Here is a 17176-nt window from a genome sequence, read left to right as displayed (position 1 = left end):
CCTGCTTCAGATTCCGTGTCTCCCTCCCTCTGCCCCTTCCCTGTTTGCACTCTGTCTCTCTGTCTCCCCAAAAATAAATAAATATTAAAAAAAACCAACAATGATGGACAGAGCTAAAAACCACCCATCGGAGAGCCACCGTGAGCCCAGATGTAGCCAAGTCTGAGGACCAGGAGCCCATGATTACTGTAGAAGTGGGTCTTGGGTTATTTTCATCAGTGAGCGGAGAGATTATTTCTTTGCACATGGATAAATAGCTTATTCATTTATGTTAGCATATGTATTCCCGGCTTAATTTGAGATGCAAACGAAAGGGTTTTTTTGTGGTTTTTTTTTTCAGTTCTTGTATTATACTTCTTTACTGATTCATGTACTGTTTCATGTCAAAGTCTCTTTGGGGCAGAGGAGAGCTTGCTGGTGAAGGGGTGGGTACAGCACAGGCAGAGAGAGCAAGGCTCCCCCCCCCCCCGACGCTCCCCACAACCAGCCATATTGCCTGCTCCTTGAAGCCAGTCTCCCTGCTCCTTGAAGAAGGTCCAGGCCCAACCTGGGACAGTTCTCCACAGGACTATTTCTATGTGTGGGCAGTGGTCTAAGTGCCTAGGATTCCCTGTCATCCTCGCCCCCCTCCCCGGGTGGTTGCTGTGAGGGAGGCAGAGGCCAGATGGAGTCTGACATGCTGGCTAAGGCTCCTTCTGGTCCCTAGAGCGGGCCCCTGCCCCGGTGAAGTCCAGAACCCAGTGGCAGGGAAGATGACTTAAGGCATAGAGTTATAACCACATATTTAGACGAGCTAGAAGCAGTTTTGAGAAAGATGGAATTGACTGGTTCTCATTCCCCCCAGCCCTCTGTGCTGGGACTTAAAACAATATGTGTTTTTGAAGTACAAATCTATGGAGAGAAAAAAAGAAATTTTGAAGACATAGTTTACTGTCATCTCTTAGACATTCACCATCTACATCTTCATAAGAAAGACTAAAAATCCGACAGTAAAGAAACCTGTCTCATTTTATTTCACCTAGCATTTCCCATATAATTTGAAGAAATGGGGATTTCATGAAATACGCATTGGAAAACACTGTTCTCTGCCCATTTCATCCGGCTGAATAGAAAACTTTAGTAATTTATGGTACATTCTGTGACAGTTGCCCCATTAACCTGGGGTCACGAGCTTACCTTGATTCTTAAACTTTTAAATCATCATAGAAAATACTGCTGTTCTGATCAATTTGTCTGTTTTACACTCATCACCCAATGGTACTACTGTCACAATTTTTTTTATCTTTATTTATTTTTGAGAGAGAGACAGAGCATGAGCAGAGGAGGAGCAGAGAAAGAGGGAGACACAGAATCCCAAGCAGGCTTCAGGCCCTGAGAGGTCGGCTCAGAGCCCTACGTGGGGTTTGAACTCATGAACCGTGAGGTCCTGACCTGAGCTGAAGTCGGACACTCAACCGACTGAGCTACCGAGGCACCCCAAACTGTCACAACTCTTAAAATCTTTCCATGCATCTGACACTTCTTCACCTACTTAATAGGTTATCTAATGCTGATTTTCTTGTTCTGAGACAAGAATGCTTTGGAATTCACAAAAATAAATTGGGGGCACAGTATGTGTATCAATTCATAATATAAAATCTGGTTTGAGGAGATTATACAAATGCTTCAGATCTAGTTTAATGTTGTCGTGCTTTGAATTGCTCTCTCCTAGGCGTGGTCTTACTGAACACAGGCTTGCAGACTTTCTGGAGCCAGTAGAGAACTCAAGGCCAATCAGTCCAAATGCTGGTGGAGGTGCAAAGGACCTTTCTGGCTCTCACATCACTCTGCAAAAAGATGTTTTGCACCTGCAGGTTCAGCTTTGCTCCAAGTGGATCTCAACTCTGGCTGCACATTCAAATCACCTGAGAAACTAAAACCATTGGCCATTGGCCATTGACTCAATCTCCAGCCCTGTCTCCTCCCCAAAGGTCAGGAGCCTGAGCTAAAAGTTCCCTCCCTCTAATCACAAAGTTGATTCCTCTGATAACTAGCCTGTATCCTCAAGAGTGACTCATTAGCATAAACCCCTGAAAAGGGCTTATGAATAACAAAAGATATTCCTCTCTCACCCCTATCTCTCAGGAAATTCCAAGGGTTTTAGGAGCTCTGTGTTGGGAATCCTTGAAGAAGAGCAAAAATATGTATGGTGAGTATTTATGTGTTTCTTAACCATCAAATTTATGTCAAAGTTTTTATTCATTTTCTAGCTTTTTAAAATGTGTCACTGATTTGTATTTTGGGTGGTACACCCCCAACTGCATTTTTTCCATAAAGATTTTGATCGCATGATTTTGCACAGCATGGTGATTTTTTGCAAGATAAATATCACATCACAGCAGAACTAACTGTATGTAGAACAGTGCCAGGTACCAAGAGCACACTTTACACACTATATGTTAGCCAATTTGACAATAAGTTAAAATAAATTTAAAAAGTATAAATTTAAAAAAAGTCAAGAAAAAAAAAGAACAGCGCCAGGTACATGATAAAACAGTCAGTTTGTCAGAGCTATTATCATGCTAAACAGCTAGAAGGCCCAAAGGGAAGAAATATCAGCACACACTTGGGGAGCTGAGGGCAATTCCCTTGACTTTGTGAGAGACAGACAGGGAGGAGCAAAGAAGAGTGAAAGGGAAGATAAGAGCAGGTGAAGAAGCGCCTGGTGAAATCTACTCAGAAATTTGTAATTTATTCCAAAAGTGATGGGAGACCATGGAATGGTTTTGAGAAGACGATTCAGGTGAGCAAATTTTCCCTTTAGAAAGATCACTATTTTTTTCCCATTAAATAGCAGTTTATTATAAATTTATAATTTTTTTAATATGAAATTTATTGTCAAATTGGTTTCCATACACCACCCAGTGCTCATCCTAACAGGTGCCCTCCCCTGTGCCCATTACCCACCTTCCCCTCCCGCCCACCCCCCATCAACCCTCAGTTTGTTCTCAGTTTTCAAGAGTCTCTTATGGTTTGCCTCCTTCCCTCTCTAACTTTTTTTTCCCCTTCCCCTCCCCCATGGTCTTCTGTTAAGTTTCTCAAGATCCACATAAGAGTGAAAACATATGGTATCTGTCTTTGTATGACTTATTTCACTTAGCATAATACCCTCCAGGTCCATCCACATTGCTGCAAATGGCCAGATTTCATTCTTTCTCATTGCCACGTAGTATTCCATTGTGTATATAAACCACAATTTCTTTATCCATTCATCAGTTGATGGACATTTAGGCTCTTTCCATAATTTGGCTATTGTTGAAAGGAAAGATCACTATTTTTTTTTTAATTTTTTTTAACGTTTTATTTATTTTTGAGACAGGGAGAGACAGAGCATGAACAGGGGAGGGTCAGAGAGAGGGAGACACAGAATCCGAAACAGGCTCCAGGCTCTGAGCTGTCAGCACAGAGCCCGACGCAGGGCTCAAACTCACGGACTGTGAGATCATGACCTGAACCGAAGTCGGCTGCTTAACCAACTTAGCCACCCAGGCGCCCCAGAAAGATCACTATTTTTAAGTGAGCAAGGGATTGGGGAGAGATAAGTCTAGCGACAGACCAACTAGTTTTAGGAGGTCACTGCACAAATGTGGACAATAAACAATGTTGCATAGACTGGGGCAACGAAAGGCAAAGCCAATTCGAATGCTAGAAGGTGAATGTACCCGCTCTGGTGGCATGGTGGGAGGTGAAGGGTGACTTCTGGGTTCTGGCTGGGGCTGCAGAAGGTGGTACCATTTCCTGAGAATGAACTCAGAAGGGAAAACAGATTTGGGAAGGGAGATGATGAGTTTTGAGTACATTGGGTTTCAATCATGGAATTATCATGGAACCAAGAGCCATGCAGGCTGGAAAGGCCTGGGCCCAGCAGCATCCCGGGGCTCAGCTGGGACAAGGTGGCTCAAATGGAATGAAAACCCAGTGGATATTTTAATTCAGCTATACTTGGCTAAAGAGAACGTCATGCCTCCACGAAGAAAGTGCCTAGTAGAATCTGCAGAGAGATTCTGGAATCCGGTGTCTTTTATAAGCAAGAGTGTTTGGTTTTATTTTAGTCCGTGCAGGGTTAGGCGGTGAGAAGTTTGGATGGGATAAGTGCAAATGAATCTGAAGCCGAGGTAAATGTTTACAGTGACTTAAAAAGGAAAAGAAAGAGTGTTTAGCACAAAGTACATTCTGAATTTCTCTGAACCCAAAACATTTTAGGAAGGATGTGAAATGTGAAGAGACAGCCAGACTGAGGCCCGCTGATTATGACGGGGTACACGAATAGAAACCAAAAGACCTAACCCAAACTGTTTTTCCTTGAATGGCAATAAAAATCCAATGAAAATCCCTACTTTTTTTTTTTTTTTCCTTTCTACCTTAGTGGGCATCAAATTCCAAAGGGGTAAAAACTACAGCAGTTTCTTTCTTTTTTTTTTTTTTTTAAAGCATCGTGTTGTTGTTGTAATTCTTACTTGTTTTCTAAGTGGGATAAATTTGTGGAGCAAACTGGGTAGACTCTGGCTCCACTTAACTTCAGTTTTCAACTCAGCTTAGCAAATAAGGGAGTCAAGCACAGCACTGCTGTAATTACGGTCTCTAAATGTGTACGCTTCCAGCTTTACTATATCATTACACGGTATGTGCAAAGCTGAAATCAACACTGGGCTTTCCAAAAATAATGCTTACAAAACAACTAATTGTAATCTACCTTTGTTCCGTTGGTGGGGTTTGTCTTAGGATATGCCAAACCGATCTCTTATGTTATATAAAGATCCTTAAAAAAAAAAAAAAAGAAAAGGTTTACTTTGTCACAGCTGAAAAACTACAAGAGCCAAATAAAGGTGTATTTCAGCTAACTGCATTTAATTTGTTTTTATGAGAGTGGAGATTTGACTCTTTCGGTTAATGAATAATATCTACCGAGCTGATAGAAACCAGAGATCTACCAATACTAAATTTTTCTTTTCCTGTCCTTGGAACGCGTTCTTATTTGTGGATCTTACGTGGAGGAAAAAAAATCTATTCTCATTTTGACTTTAAATCATTCGTGGGTGAAGGAAGCCACGGATGGCCAATTTCAGAAACCTTTAGAAGGGCAGAGAAAACAGTGAGGAGCACTGGCAGCAAAGTGTAGGCAGAGGTGGGCTCCAGGGACCGCTTGTGCCCTCCAAACAGCAGAGATGAGAAGTGGCCATATGCGAGACGGACACAGCAGGGCTGGGCCCTGAGACCCTTTCCATATTTGAATGGTAGGCGGCCCAGCTGTTCACCAATGGTTAGACGTCCGGCCTAGGAATGAGGATTGTTCAACCGTGTCGCTCGTGTCTCATGATGGAGAGGGCTCAAACAAGCACCAGGTGTGGGTGTGTGCATGGGGCTGGGGGAGGTGGCGACGTGAGAGCGAGTTATAAGAAATCACTAAATTCAAATGCACAGGATACACGGTAGAAACAGTATATGAGAGGCAGTAAGGGAGGTGTTCTCTAGAACGTGAGTGACCAGTTGTACCCTGACTGAAGAAGACCGGGGGAGTATACAGTGATTAAGAACTTGGGGTCTGTGGTCATACTTCCTGGGACACAATCCTGCCTCTGTTTTATGATCTTGGGTGAGTTACGCCAGCTCTGAAACCTCAGTGTCCTTACCTGTAAAATGGGAATAATCGTAGTACCTACATAAGATTGTACTAATCATTCCATGACAGTCTGGGAAAAGGATGTAGCACAGGGCTTGGTGTCTAGGAAATGCTTTGCAAACGTTGGTTACCAGAATGCCATTTTTCTCCTGCTTTTGTCATCATCAGTTTCTTCATCCTGCTGGCTTAGAATCACTTTGTGACTTTTTCTGGCTAACCTGTTTTATTTTGTCCTGAAAATGTTTCCTTGATGGAAAGCATTTAAAGCTATCCATTTTTATTTTATTTTGTGGTTGTATCCATAAGATATGATGCCATGATTGCCTTGTCCTCAAACGGTCTGTAACATCAGTTTTTATTGCCCTTTTGTATCTGTTGTGAAGGATAATTTGTGTTTATTTATTTATTTCGTGCATGTTTCTGTGTTCTACAGAATGTGGCTTGTACGAGTTCTGCTTTTTGGAATTTATTATGGTTGCGACTTAGTATATATATAATGATAAAAGTTAATACTTATTTGAAAAATTGCTATTTAGTATGGAAACCAATTTGTCCATAAATTATATTTTAAAAAGGAATAGAGTTTCTTTGGTTAGAAAGGCCTAACTTTGAATAAAGCTCTGATATTTCTGCAAAAAAAAAAAAAAAAAAATTACCATTTAGAGATACTTTCAGAAGTTCTTTAGATGCAGGTTTTACTCCATTCTCGCAGCAAGCCTGTGATAGAGGTATGATTTTTATCCTAATTACACATAAGAAGACACAGATGCTTACAGAGGGAGGCTGAATCCTTTACTCAAGATTACACGCTGTCAGTCAGTTAGAAGTCCAAGTTAGAGTCCAAATTAAGGATCATGACAATGGGCAACGGCCAAGGGTACCACGTTATAAAGGGTGATGTGTAAGTTTGCTGTTGCAAAGTACCACGCACTGGGAGGCTTACATAAGAGACATTTATTGGCTCACAGTTCAGGAGGCCCGAAGTCTGAGATCAAGGTATCTTCAGGGTTGGTTCTTCTGAGAGATGTGAGAGGTGGGTCTGTTCTATGTGTCTCTCCTAGCTTCTGGTGACTTGTGGTCGATCGTTGGCGTTCCGTGGCTTGTAGAAGCATCACCCTCATCTCTGCCTTCCTCTTCGCATGGCCTTCTCCCTGTGTGCAGATCTGTGTCCAGATTTGCCCTTTTTTTTTCTTAGCTATTTATTTATTTTGAGAGAGAGAGAGTGTGTGTGTGTGTGTGTGCGTGCATGTGGCGGGGAGAGACAGAGAGGGAGAGAGAGTCCCAAGCAGGCCCCATGCCATCAGCGTAGACCCAACACGAGGCTCTATCTCTCCAACCATGAGATCATGACTTGAGCCGAAATCAAGATGCTCAACCGAGGTGAGCACCTCGGTGAACCACCCAGGTGCCCCCAAGATTTGCCCTTTTATATAAGGACACCTGTCATCCTGGATTAGGGCCCACCCTAATGACCTGATCTTAACTAATGACACATGCAATGACTTTATTTCTAAATAAGGTCATATGTTGAGGTACTGGGGATTAGGACTTCCACGTATGAGTTTGGGGGAGGGAGGATGATTTATCCCATAGCAGGTGATGAATCCCTATGAAAGTAAATTAAAAATAGATTTCCAGGTAATTCAGGTTTTTAAGCAGAGCTGCTTCAGCGACTGCTGGCCTGTAAACGGGCACTGCTCTGAGGGAGCAGACAGAGCTTCGAGAGGGCATCGAAAAGAAAAAGTAAAATTCCCCTCTGGCGTTGAACTGTCTACGGTTTTTCTTTGCAACAAGCATAGACAGTGGATTGAATGCAGCCATGGGCGGTGCCACTTTCTCTGAGATTTGTTACAGGCTGGTACCTGATGTTAGCAGCGGTAGCAGCTACAATTTTGAAACTAAATGAGGTACGGTGATAATTACTAACAACAACTCATTTTTTCAATAAAAAGAATTTCAGAAATTTCAGTGGTTTTCCCAAGAAACTACCCGGTTCTAATATCATGTTTAAAAATGAAGCTATTTACATATTTCCGTAGTTTTCCCAAGAAACTATCTGGTTCTAGTATCATGTTTAATAATGAAGGCAATCCATACCCTAAGAAATGCACATCTACGTGCCCCAAAAGGCATGCACGGAAAAGTTCTTAACACTCCAGCTGGCAAATGGAAACAATCTGAATCCTATCAGAAAAATGGATACGCAATCCAGTGACTACTGCAAACATAATGACCGAGCAAAGAACCTCAGTACAAAAGAGCATACACTGTATGATCCCACTCATCTAAGAAACAAAACAGAAACAATTAGTTGTTGGATATCAGGAAGGTGGGGGGCGGTTAGAGTGCCTTGGTTTTTGATCTGGTTGCTGATTACATGGTATGTTCAGTTTGTGAAGAACCACTGATCTACAATCTTATGATATGGACACTCTTTAAATATATTATACTTCAGTAAGAAGTGAAAAATACGCGAGAATATTAAATCTCTACTTCTTTGTTTTCATAAGAGTAGGGGCTCAGATTTTTATTCTTGAATATTAAACCTTTAAAAACTAGTAGGTCATTTGTCTCTACCCCCACCGTGCAGAAACCAAGCAAATATTCAGAGCGAAGAATCAAGCGTTTGTCCGGGCTCTGTAGAAACTGTCTGCCTGGGTAGTACAAACAGTAGAAGAGGGAAAGCATCTCTTTGTAAAAGCGTTTTATTTAATAAATGAAAAAAAAAATGATGAATTGAAAGATCATTGTTTTACAACCACTAATGAATGAACGGATCCAGGTATTGAGTATCAACAGCTGCTCAGTCCACAAAGAGAGACAAGCAGACAGATACCTCCTGGTGAGAGTACAACATTCCACACGGTCTTGCCAAAAGAGTTGAACCTGACTGAGTCTGATCAAGTCTGGCGATCAGCTGCCAATTTTCAAGAAGACAGAGGAACTGACTATGAGTCCACAATAAGTAGAACTAAGAGTGTGAAATATTCTGCTGGGCAAATGTCCTCGATTCCTTAATAGGTAAATGATAAGAAAAAGGAAGGGAAGGAGGGGAAATGTGTGGGCTGAAATTGACACGGAATCCGAACACCTTTAAAAAAGTGAGTAAGATTAAATTACAGTCTCTAAGAATGGACATTTGTGTCATCTCTACAAAGGTGAGTATAATAGTTACTTGGGGTAAGAGTGTTATTGTGATTGAATCAGGCCACACGTCTTCACCTGGGTGGTAGTTATAAAAAGGCCTCATAAAAACTCATCAGGCTGTGTATTTGTTCGGAAGAGCTTCCTGTATTTGTGGTTTGTTTTATAATAAAATAGTTTTAGGGGCGCCTGGCTGGCTCATTTGGTTAAGTGTTGGACTCTTGATTTCAGCTCAGGTGATGGTCTCACGGTTTGTGAGATCCAGTCCCATTTCTGACTCTGTGCCTACAGGGTGGAGCCTGCTTGGGATTCTTGCCCTCTCCCTCTCTCTCTGCCCCTCCCCGGCTTGCATGCGCGTTCTCTCTCTTTCTCTCAAAATAAATAAGTTTAAAAGATAAAGTAAAATAGGTTTAAAAGTCAATAATGTTACACAGTAAATTATTTACAGTTCCTTTATTGTAATTTGAAAATAAGAACTTTCGACTATTTGACTAAATTTGTCCTTTTTTGGGCAAACTATTTACATATATAAAATGTACTTTTCCTGTTTTCACATGAACTTTTTGAATTATGCTCTGCTTTATGAGAAACCTTCATGAGCAACATGCTGATTTTGTAGTTTAGTAGATTATAATTGACCTAAAATATCTTCCAGGTGTTAAATGCCACTTAATTCAGCAGTATTTGGACGCTTTTTGTGTATTAATGATTATCATCAATCATATTTAAAACTTGCAAATATGAAATTATTCTGGCCATACAGGAAGGCAGCACTAATTAACAAAACAAAACAAATAGGGCCTTGAACAGTTCCTTTTATCATGGTTTGCCCTTTATGCTCTGGAGCGACTGAAGGCAGTCCACATCTCTTAGATTGCTAGAGAATTACCCAGAAATGTTATAATTTCTTGGAAGCGCTGATTTAAAATGTCTGGCTACACATTCTCAATTCTGAATCCATCTTTATATTTTTAAAGAATTATTTCTTGGGGCGCCTGGGTGGCTCAGTCGGTTGGGCACCCAACTTCGGCTCAGGTCATGATCTCGCAGTTCGTGAGTCTGAGCCCCGCGTCGGGCTCTGTGCCGACAGCTCAGAGCCTGGAGCCTGTTTCAGATTCTGTATCTCCCTCTCTCTCTGACCCTCCCCCGTTCATGCTCTGTCTCTCTCTGTCTCAAAAAAATAAATAAACGTTAAAAAAAATTTTAAAAAAAAGAATTATTTCTTTTCTATTGATAACATAATTCCCATAGTACAAAATTCTCCCCTGAGAAGTGTAGACTTCAGTGGCCATTAGTGTATTCACAAAGTTGTGAAGCCATCAGGACTAACTCCTACACGTTTTCATCATCACAGGAAAAACCCTATACCCACTCACTATTGTTCCCTCTCCTCAGCCTCTAGGAAATGCTAATATAGCTTCTGTATCTATGGATTTGCTTATTCCGAACATTCCAAGAATGGAATCATACACTATCAGACCATTTGAGTCTGGCATCTTTCACTTCCCATCATGTTTTCATGGTACATCCATGCTGTCGCATGTATTGGTATTTATCTTCTTTTCATGGCTGAATAATTTTTCATTTTATTTACCTGTTCATCCACTGATGGACACTCAGGTTTTTTTGTAGCTTTTGGATGTTGTGAATAATGAAGCTATGAACATGTGTGTGCATGTTTTTGTGTAGACATCAGTTTTAAATTCTCTTGGATATATACCTAGGAATGGAATACTTAGTCATATAGGAACACTGCTTAAGTATTTCCATAGCAGCTGCACTGTTCTACAGCCCTACCAGCAATGCACGAGGATTCCAATTTCTCCACATCTTTGGCAATTCTTGTTATTGTCCATCTTTTTGACTATAGTTTTCATAGTAGGTGTGAAATGGTGCCTCATGGGAGCTACCTCTGAAACTGCATTCTGAAATCAATAAGGAAACATCAGACTTCAACTACACATTAGACCAGATGGACCTAACAGACATTTACAGAACATTCCGTCCAACAACAGCATAATACACATTCTTCCCAAGCTCACACGAAACATTCTTCAGTATGGATCACATGTGAGGCCACAAAACAAATCCTCATAAATTTAAGAAGACTGAAGTAACATCAAGCATCCTTCCAATCAAAATGCGATGAAACAAAAAATAAGTTACAAGAAGAAAACTGGAAAGTGTACAAATAGGTGGAGACAACAAAAATAGCCTAGAACTAATGAACTAATGAACCACTGATGAATTCTACCAAAAATTTAAAGAAGAATTAATACAATTACTTCTCAAAATCTTGCAAACATAGAAGAGGAAGGAATACTGCTAAACTCATTTTACAAGGCCAACATTACCCTCATAACGAACCAGGCAAGGGCACCACAAGAAAAGAAAATTACAGACCAATATCCCTGGTATACACAGATGTAAAATTTCTCAACAAAATATTAGTAAACTGAGTTCAACAGTACATTCAAATGGAATTCATTCCAGGGATGCAAGAATGGTTCAAATTCCATAAACTAAGCAATGTGATACACAACATTAAGAGAATGAAGGGTAAAAATCATCTGATAATCTCCATAGATGCAGAAAAGGAATTTCACAAAATTCAACATCCTCCATTATAAAAACTCCCAACAAATCGCACATAGGAGGAACATACAATTACATCAAAAAGGATTAAATACCTAGAAATAAATTTAACCAAGAAGGTGAAAGATCTGTTCACAGAAAACTACAAGACTGATGAAACAATTTGAAGGAGACACAAACAAACGGAAAGATGTTTTATGCTCACGGATTGGAAGAATTAATATTGTTAAAATGTCCATACTACCCCAAATGATCTACAGATTGAATGCAATCCCTATAAAAATTCCAATGGTATTTTTTCAGAGAAATAGAAAAAAAAAATCCTAAAAGTTGTACAGAACCACAAAAGACTGAATAGCCAAAGCAACCTTAAGAAAGAACAAAGCTCGAGGCATCACACTTCCTGATTTCAAATTATATTGCGAAGCTATAGTAATCAAGACTGTATGGTATTGGCATAAAACAGACACATAAATCAATGGAACAGCATAGACAACCTGGAAGTAAACTCCAGCATTATCACCAACTAATTTATAACAAAGGAGCCAAGAATATACAATGGTAAAAGGACAGCATCTTCAATAAATGGTGTTGGAATACGACCGGAGAGCCATGGGCAAAAGAATGGAACTGAACACCTATCTTACACCATGAACAGAAATCAACTCAAAATGGATTAAAGACTTGGCTGTGGGACCTGAAACTGTAAAACTCCTAGAAGAAAACATAGCGGGTGGAAAGCATTTTGACATGGGTCTTGGTGATGATTAGATTAAAATGGAGCTACCATATGACCCAGCAATCCCATTTTGGGGTATATATCCGAATGAAATGAAAACAGGATCTTAAAAAGATATCTAGATTCCCATGTTCTTTGCAGCATTATTCACAATAGCCAATAGATGAAAACAGCCTAAGTGTGTGTCAGCAGGTAAGTGCATAAAGAAGTTGTGGTGTGTAGATACAATAGAATATTCAGAACATGAGATAGGAGGGCATACTGACATTTGTGAGAACATGGATGGACCTTGAGGATTTTAGGCTAAATGAGACAGGGCAAAGTCAAAAAAGACAAATACCGTATGATAGCACTTGCATGTGGAATCTAAACAAGCCATACAGCCATACGCATCAAGATAAACACTTGAATGGTGGTCAGCAGGGACTGCGGAGTAGGGGGAAAGGGAAGATGTTGGTCAAACAGTACAAACCTCCAATTAGAACATGAATAAGTTCTGTGTATTTAATGTATAACGTGGTGATTATAGTTGGAAATATTGTATTATATCCTTGAAAGCTGTTAAGAAAGTTGGTCTCAAGTGTTCTCACCACAAAAAAAGAAATGATAGTTATGTGACGTGATGCGGATGTCGGATAATGCTTTGGTGGTAATGAGTTTGTCAAGTATATCAAATAAACAGGTTGTATACTGTATACTTAACACAATGTCATATGTCAATTATATCTCAATAAAGCTGGGGGGAAAAAACAACTAAAAATATATTCTGAAAATTCTAGAACATGAAATCAACCTTCGTGACAATATGGTGTGTACCTATAAGATGGAAAGGGACAGTCCTAGACAGTCAACATTCTCATGGGATGACTATTCCCGTGGCATAGCCATAAAACCCAAAATAAGCCCATCGATTCTACACAGTTTTCTGGGACAATCTGGAAAGAATACATTTTTGCATTGGTGTAATGGGTTGTTCACATTTTTTGAGCTGCTAGAGACAGTCATGCTTGAAGTTACTTTTACTTCGGGATGTTTTATCACATGTGCCAGTAAATTCTCTTCTCTCTTTTTCTCTCAACTAGCTTGAATTTGGCTTCTCTCACTTGAATGAAGAGGACTGAGCAATATAGCTTTCTGACCAAGACAGTATTCTTCAAAAGTTTGAAACATTAAATTTCTCATACATTTTGAAAAATGGTTTCTGACACCTTATACATTGTTTGTAAACTGAATACTATTCTCTTTCAAAAGAACATGTAAACGGGTCACTAATCACAAACACTGTGGATTTCTTCTCCTAATTAGCATCCACCCGGGAATCTGCCAAACTCTTCGACAAATCACTCAAGAGGAAACACAAAAGACGAAAATGTACCCTCTTACTAAAACAAAGTTCACAGACAACTGTCAAGCTATGGGGAAATTTTCATACAAATTAGAAGGTAATTGGGGACAAAAATGTCTAAGGCTAATAGCACACTTCTATGTTCCCTTAATAAAATAACCCATATGTAGAAATTGTACGTATTCTGCACGTCTGTAGTAGTCTGAATCTCAGAGCTTTAGTGGAAGCTGTAGTTGAAGCTCTGAGCCCCCTGCCATTACAGGTGTCAGCTGCTTTCTTTTCTACTCCATGAGTTGTGCTACAAGGCAGGCAAAATAAATGCCTCCATACTTTATTTGTAAAATCACTGAAAGAAGCCATCTGTAGAGACACACAAGGAAGCTTCTAGGCAGATAAAGTAGATGATTTACAACAGGCAAAAATCTTTCTCAAGTTTCGCCTTACATAACATGAAATCTCAGGAGGCAATGAAACAATTGCCCAAGATTGTCTTTCACTGTACCGGATTTTAAGGAACAAAGGTAGATCCAAAAATTTTATAGCAATATTAGTTCTTTCATAAATGAAAGTCCCAAATAATTATTTTCAGTAATGTGAGAACTTAGAAAATAGAGCCAGGAAAACCAACTCTTGGAATTGTTTTTAGAAAGTTTTGAAGCTCTTAGATTTGTTTTTGTTTTTTTAATTTTTTTTAACGTTTATTTATTTTTGAGACAGAGAGAGACACAGCATGAATGGGGGAGGGGCAGAGAGAGAGGGAGACACAGAATCGGAAGCAGGCTCCAGGCTCTGAGCCATCAGCCCAGAGCCTGACTCGGGGCTCAAACTCACGGACAGCGAGATCGTGACCTGAGCTGAAGTCGGACGCTTAACCGACTGAGCCACCCAGGCGTCCCATTGAAGCTCTTAGATTTGTATCTTTACTTCCTGCAATTTGGTAAAATTGAGATCTCTCAATGGGGAAAACTATTGCATATCAGGAGCAATAGCCAGTTCGAATAGGAAGAAGCCCAAATATTATTGTCAATCTGGTTATATTATTCAAGGCAAAAATATTTTCCGTGAAAATAAAATATAATTAGATGAGAACAATCATATAGACCCATGACTTCCTGAAATCATATTCTACAGTGTAGACACACTGATTTTTCTTCTTGCCTGTCTTTGCTGTGCCAGAGTGAACTCCATGAGGGTGGGTCCTGTGGTCTGCCTCGTTGGCTGAGGTAGTCGGCACTTGGACTCCCTTGGGGCACATAGCGTAGCCGGAATAAATAATAAATATCAGTATGTAGGGATTTTTGAGAGAACATTTTCAAAGTGTATGAAATGACGTGTCACAAATGAAAGGGTCTGAAATGTGTATTTTTAACTCTGGTAATTAGAAAAAATAGTGAAGGAACGTTTTTGAAAAAGTTAATCACCAAGGGACGTAAAAATAGGACATGATTTTCAAAATGCTGAAGAAGATAAAAATAAGACATCGTATTTCATTGTAAAAAAATGAAAACAGTAAGGGGCACCTGGCTGGCTCAGTCTGTTGAGCCTTGGACTTGGGCTGAGGTCATAATCTCACTGTTCAGGAGTTCTAGTCCCACATGAATCTCACCGCTGTCAGCGTGGAGCCCAATTCCTATCGTCTTCCTTCCATTCTCTGACCCTCCCCGGCTCACACGAGCTCTCTCAAAACTAAAGAAATATTTTTTTAAAAAGTAAATAAAAAAATCAAAACTTGAAACAGTAAGAAAACATAAATATTTTAAAAACCATGGAACACAGTGACTGATACAAGATGAAATATGACTGTTAAGTAATAATTAAAGATGTTAAAGTAGTTCATTAAAAATCAAATGGGGCCTAGACTAAATTCAAATACATGCAGACTTACCTAAAACAAACTGATGCAAAAAAATTAAAAGTAAAAAGATACAGATAAGCAAACGCAAATAAAAAGCAAGCACAGCAGGGAGCTTGGGTAGCTGGGTCAGTCAATTGCCAGACTTGGGTTCAGGTCATGATCTCACAGTTCATGAGTTCGAGCCCCGCGTCCGGCTCTGTGCTGACAGCTGGGAGCCTGGACCCTGCTTCAAATTCTGTGTCTCCCTCTCTCTCTGCCCTTCCCCTGATTGTGCTCTCTCTTTCTCCCTCTCTCTCAAATATAAACATATAAGCATTCAAAAAAAAACAAACAAAAAAAAAACAAGCAAAGGTTGTAAAATTGATAGTAACAAGAATAGAGCTCAGGCGATAAGCATGAAAAAGGCCCTTGGCTCTGTTATACCTAGGGAATGAATCACTGGAATCCACTCCTGAAATCGTTACTTTGCTGTATGCTAATCTGGATGTAAATTTTCAAAAAATAATAAAAATAAATAATAAAACTTTTAAATAAATAAATAGATAAATGGTTTATTAAAAAACAAAACAAAACAAAACAAGGGCCCTTGGCTCTTGCAGGTGCTGTTGGACTTGAACCACTTGTGGGCCAACGTCTAGCGGACCTCCTGCAGGGCTTCCCCAGGCAGTTCCCAGGGAGGGGGCGGTGGTGGTGACGAGGCGCTGGCCGGGCGCCTGGGGTTCCTCACCCGCAACAGTACAGAGACCTGCTGCTGGACCTAGTGGACGAAGTGGCCAGTGTGCATGAGGTCCCAGGCTTTTCCCCAGACGCGGAGCCGATCCCTGGAGCCTCGGAAGCCGTGCGGAGGTGGACGACATGCAGGACACCGAGGTCCCCGTGTGCACCGGCCCTCCGCTGAAGTGTGAACACTGCGGGCGAGAATTAGCGCTGGTTGAGTGGGTGGAGAACCACCTGGAGCGCCAGTTCATGGACTGCACTAGTCTGATGAGGGACAAGACGGTGGGCTTGGGGGACCTGCTCGTGGATGACAAGGACACCATCTGAGGCCAAGAGGAGACGCCAAGCTGGGAGCACATCTTGTTTACTTGCTGCCACAACCAGCACCCGGCCCCGCCCCCTTTAGGAGACAGCTGCTCTCCTGGAGGGACACCTGGAGGGACACCTGGAGGGACACCTGGAGGGAGATCATAGACAGCAAGTGAAGGGGGTGGGGAGGCGGGACCAAGGGGGCCTGGGGCTGCTGCAGGAATAAGCAAGGGACCAGGATAGTGGACAGTAGCTGAAGGAAGGCTGGCAGGGAACCCCAGCAGAGCTGAATGACAGGGCAGTGCGATGACGGTGACCACCCAGCACCCTGAAGCAGAAAGACACAGTAACGTCAGTTCTCAAGGGCCAGCCACCTGGAACGTCGCAAGATGGCTGGCCGGGTAGCATGGTGGGAAAATCACTCAGGAACCTTTTTAAGAAAACACTTTGGCTCACGGAGAAAAAAGAAAAAAGGAACTTGCAAGAATCAGGAAATATTTTTAAAGATTAGAGTTCACACTGAAGATTTAACTGCCAGGACATCTCATGCCTGGAATAATACTGCAACAAAAATTCTACTGCGAGCAACAATCTGTAGAAAATCAACACAACCAGAATATCAGTGGAAGACTTTAACATACCACTCCACCTCTTTTCCTTCTTCATAGGTCAAGTAGACAAGTGGGGGAAAGCTATTATTAAAAGGAATTTTAAAATATGTGGGATCTAAGGTCAAGTGTGTGTGTGTGTGTGTGTGTGTGTGTGAGAGAGAGAGAGAGAGAGAGGGAGAGACAGGGAGAAAGAGAAAGAGAG

General features: G+C 40.9%; 1 pseudogene; it reads left to right on the top strand.

The window, feature by feature from the left end:
• LOC115512934 overlaps positions 1-16539 on the top strand; it is a 52270-nt pseudogene extending 35731 nt beyond the window's left edge.
• Positions 16540-17176: the final 637 nt, after the last annotated feature.

This window comes from Lynx canadensis, chromosome B1 (assembly GCF_007474595.2).
Source record: "Lynx canadensis isolate LIC74 chromosome B1, mLynCan4.pri.v2, whole genome shotgun sequence".
NCBI lineage: Eukaryota > Metazoa > Chordata > Mammalia > Carnivora > Felidae > Lynx > Lynx canadensis.
The sequence above is the reverse complement of the archived record's forward strand: the minus strand, read 5'-3'. Positions and strand labels throughout refer to the sequence as shown.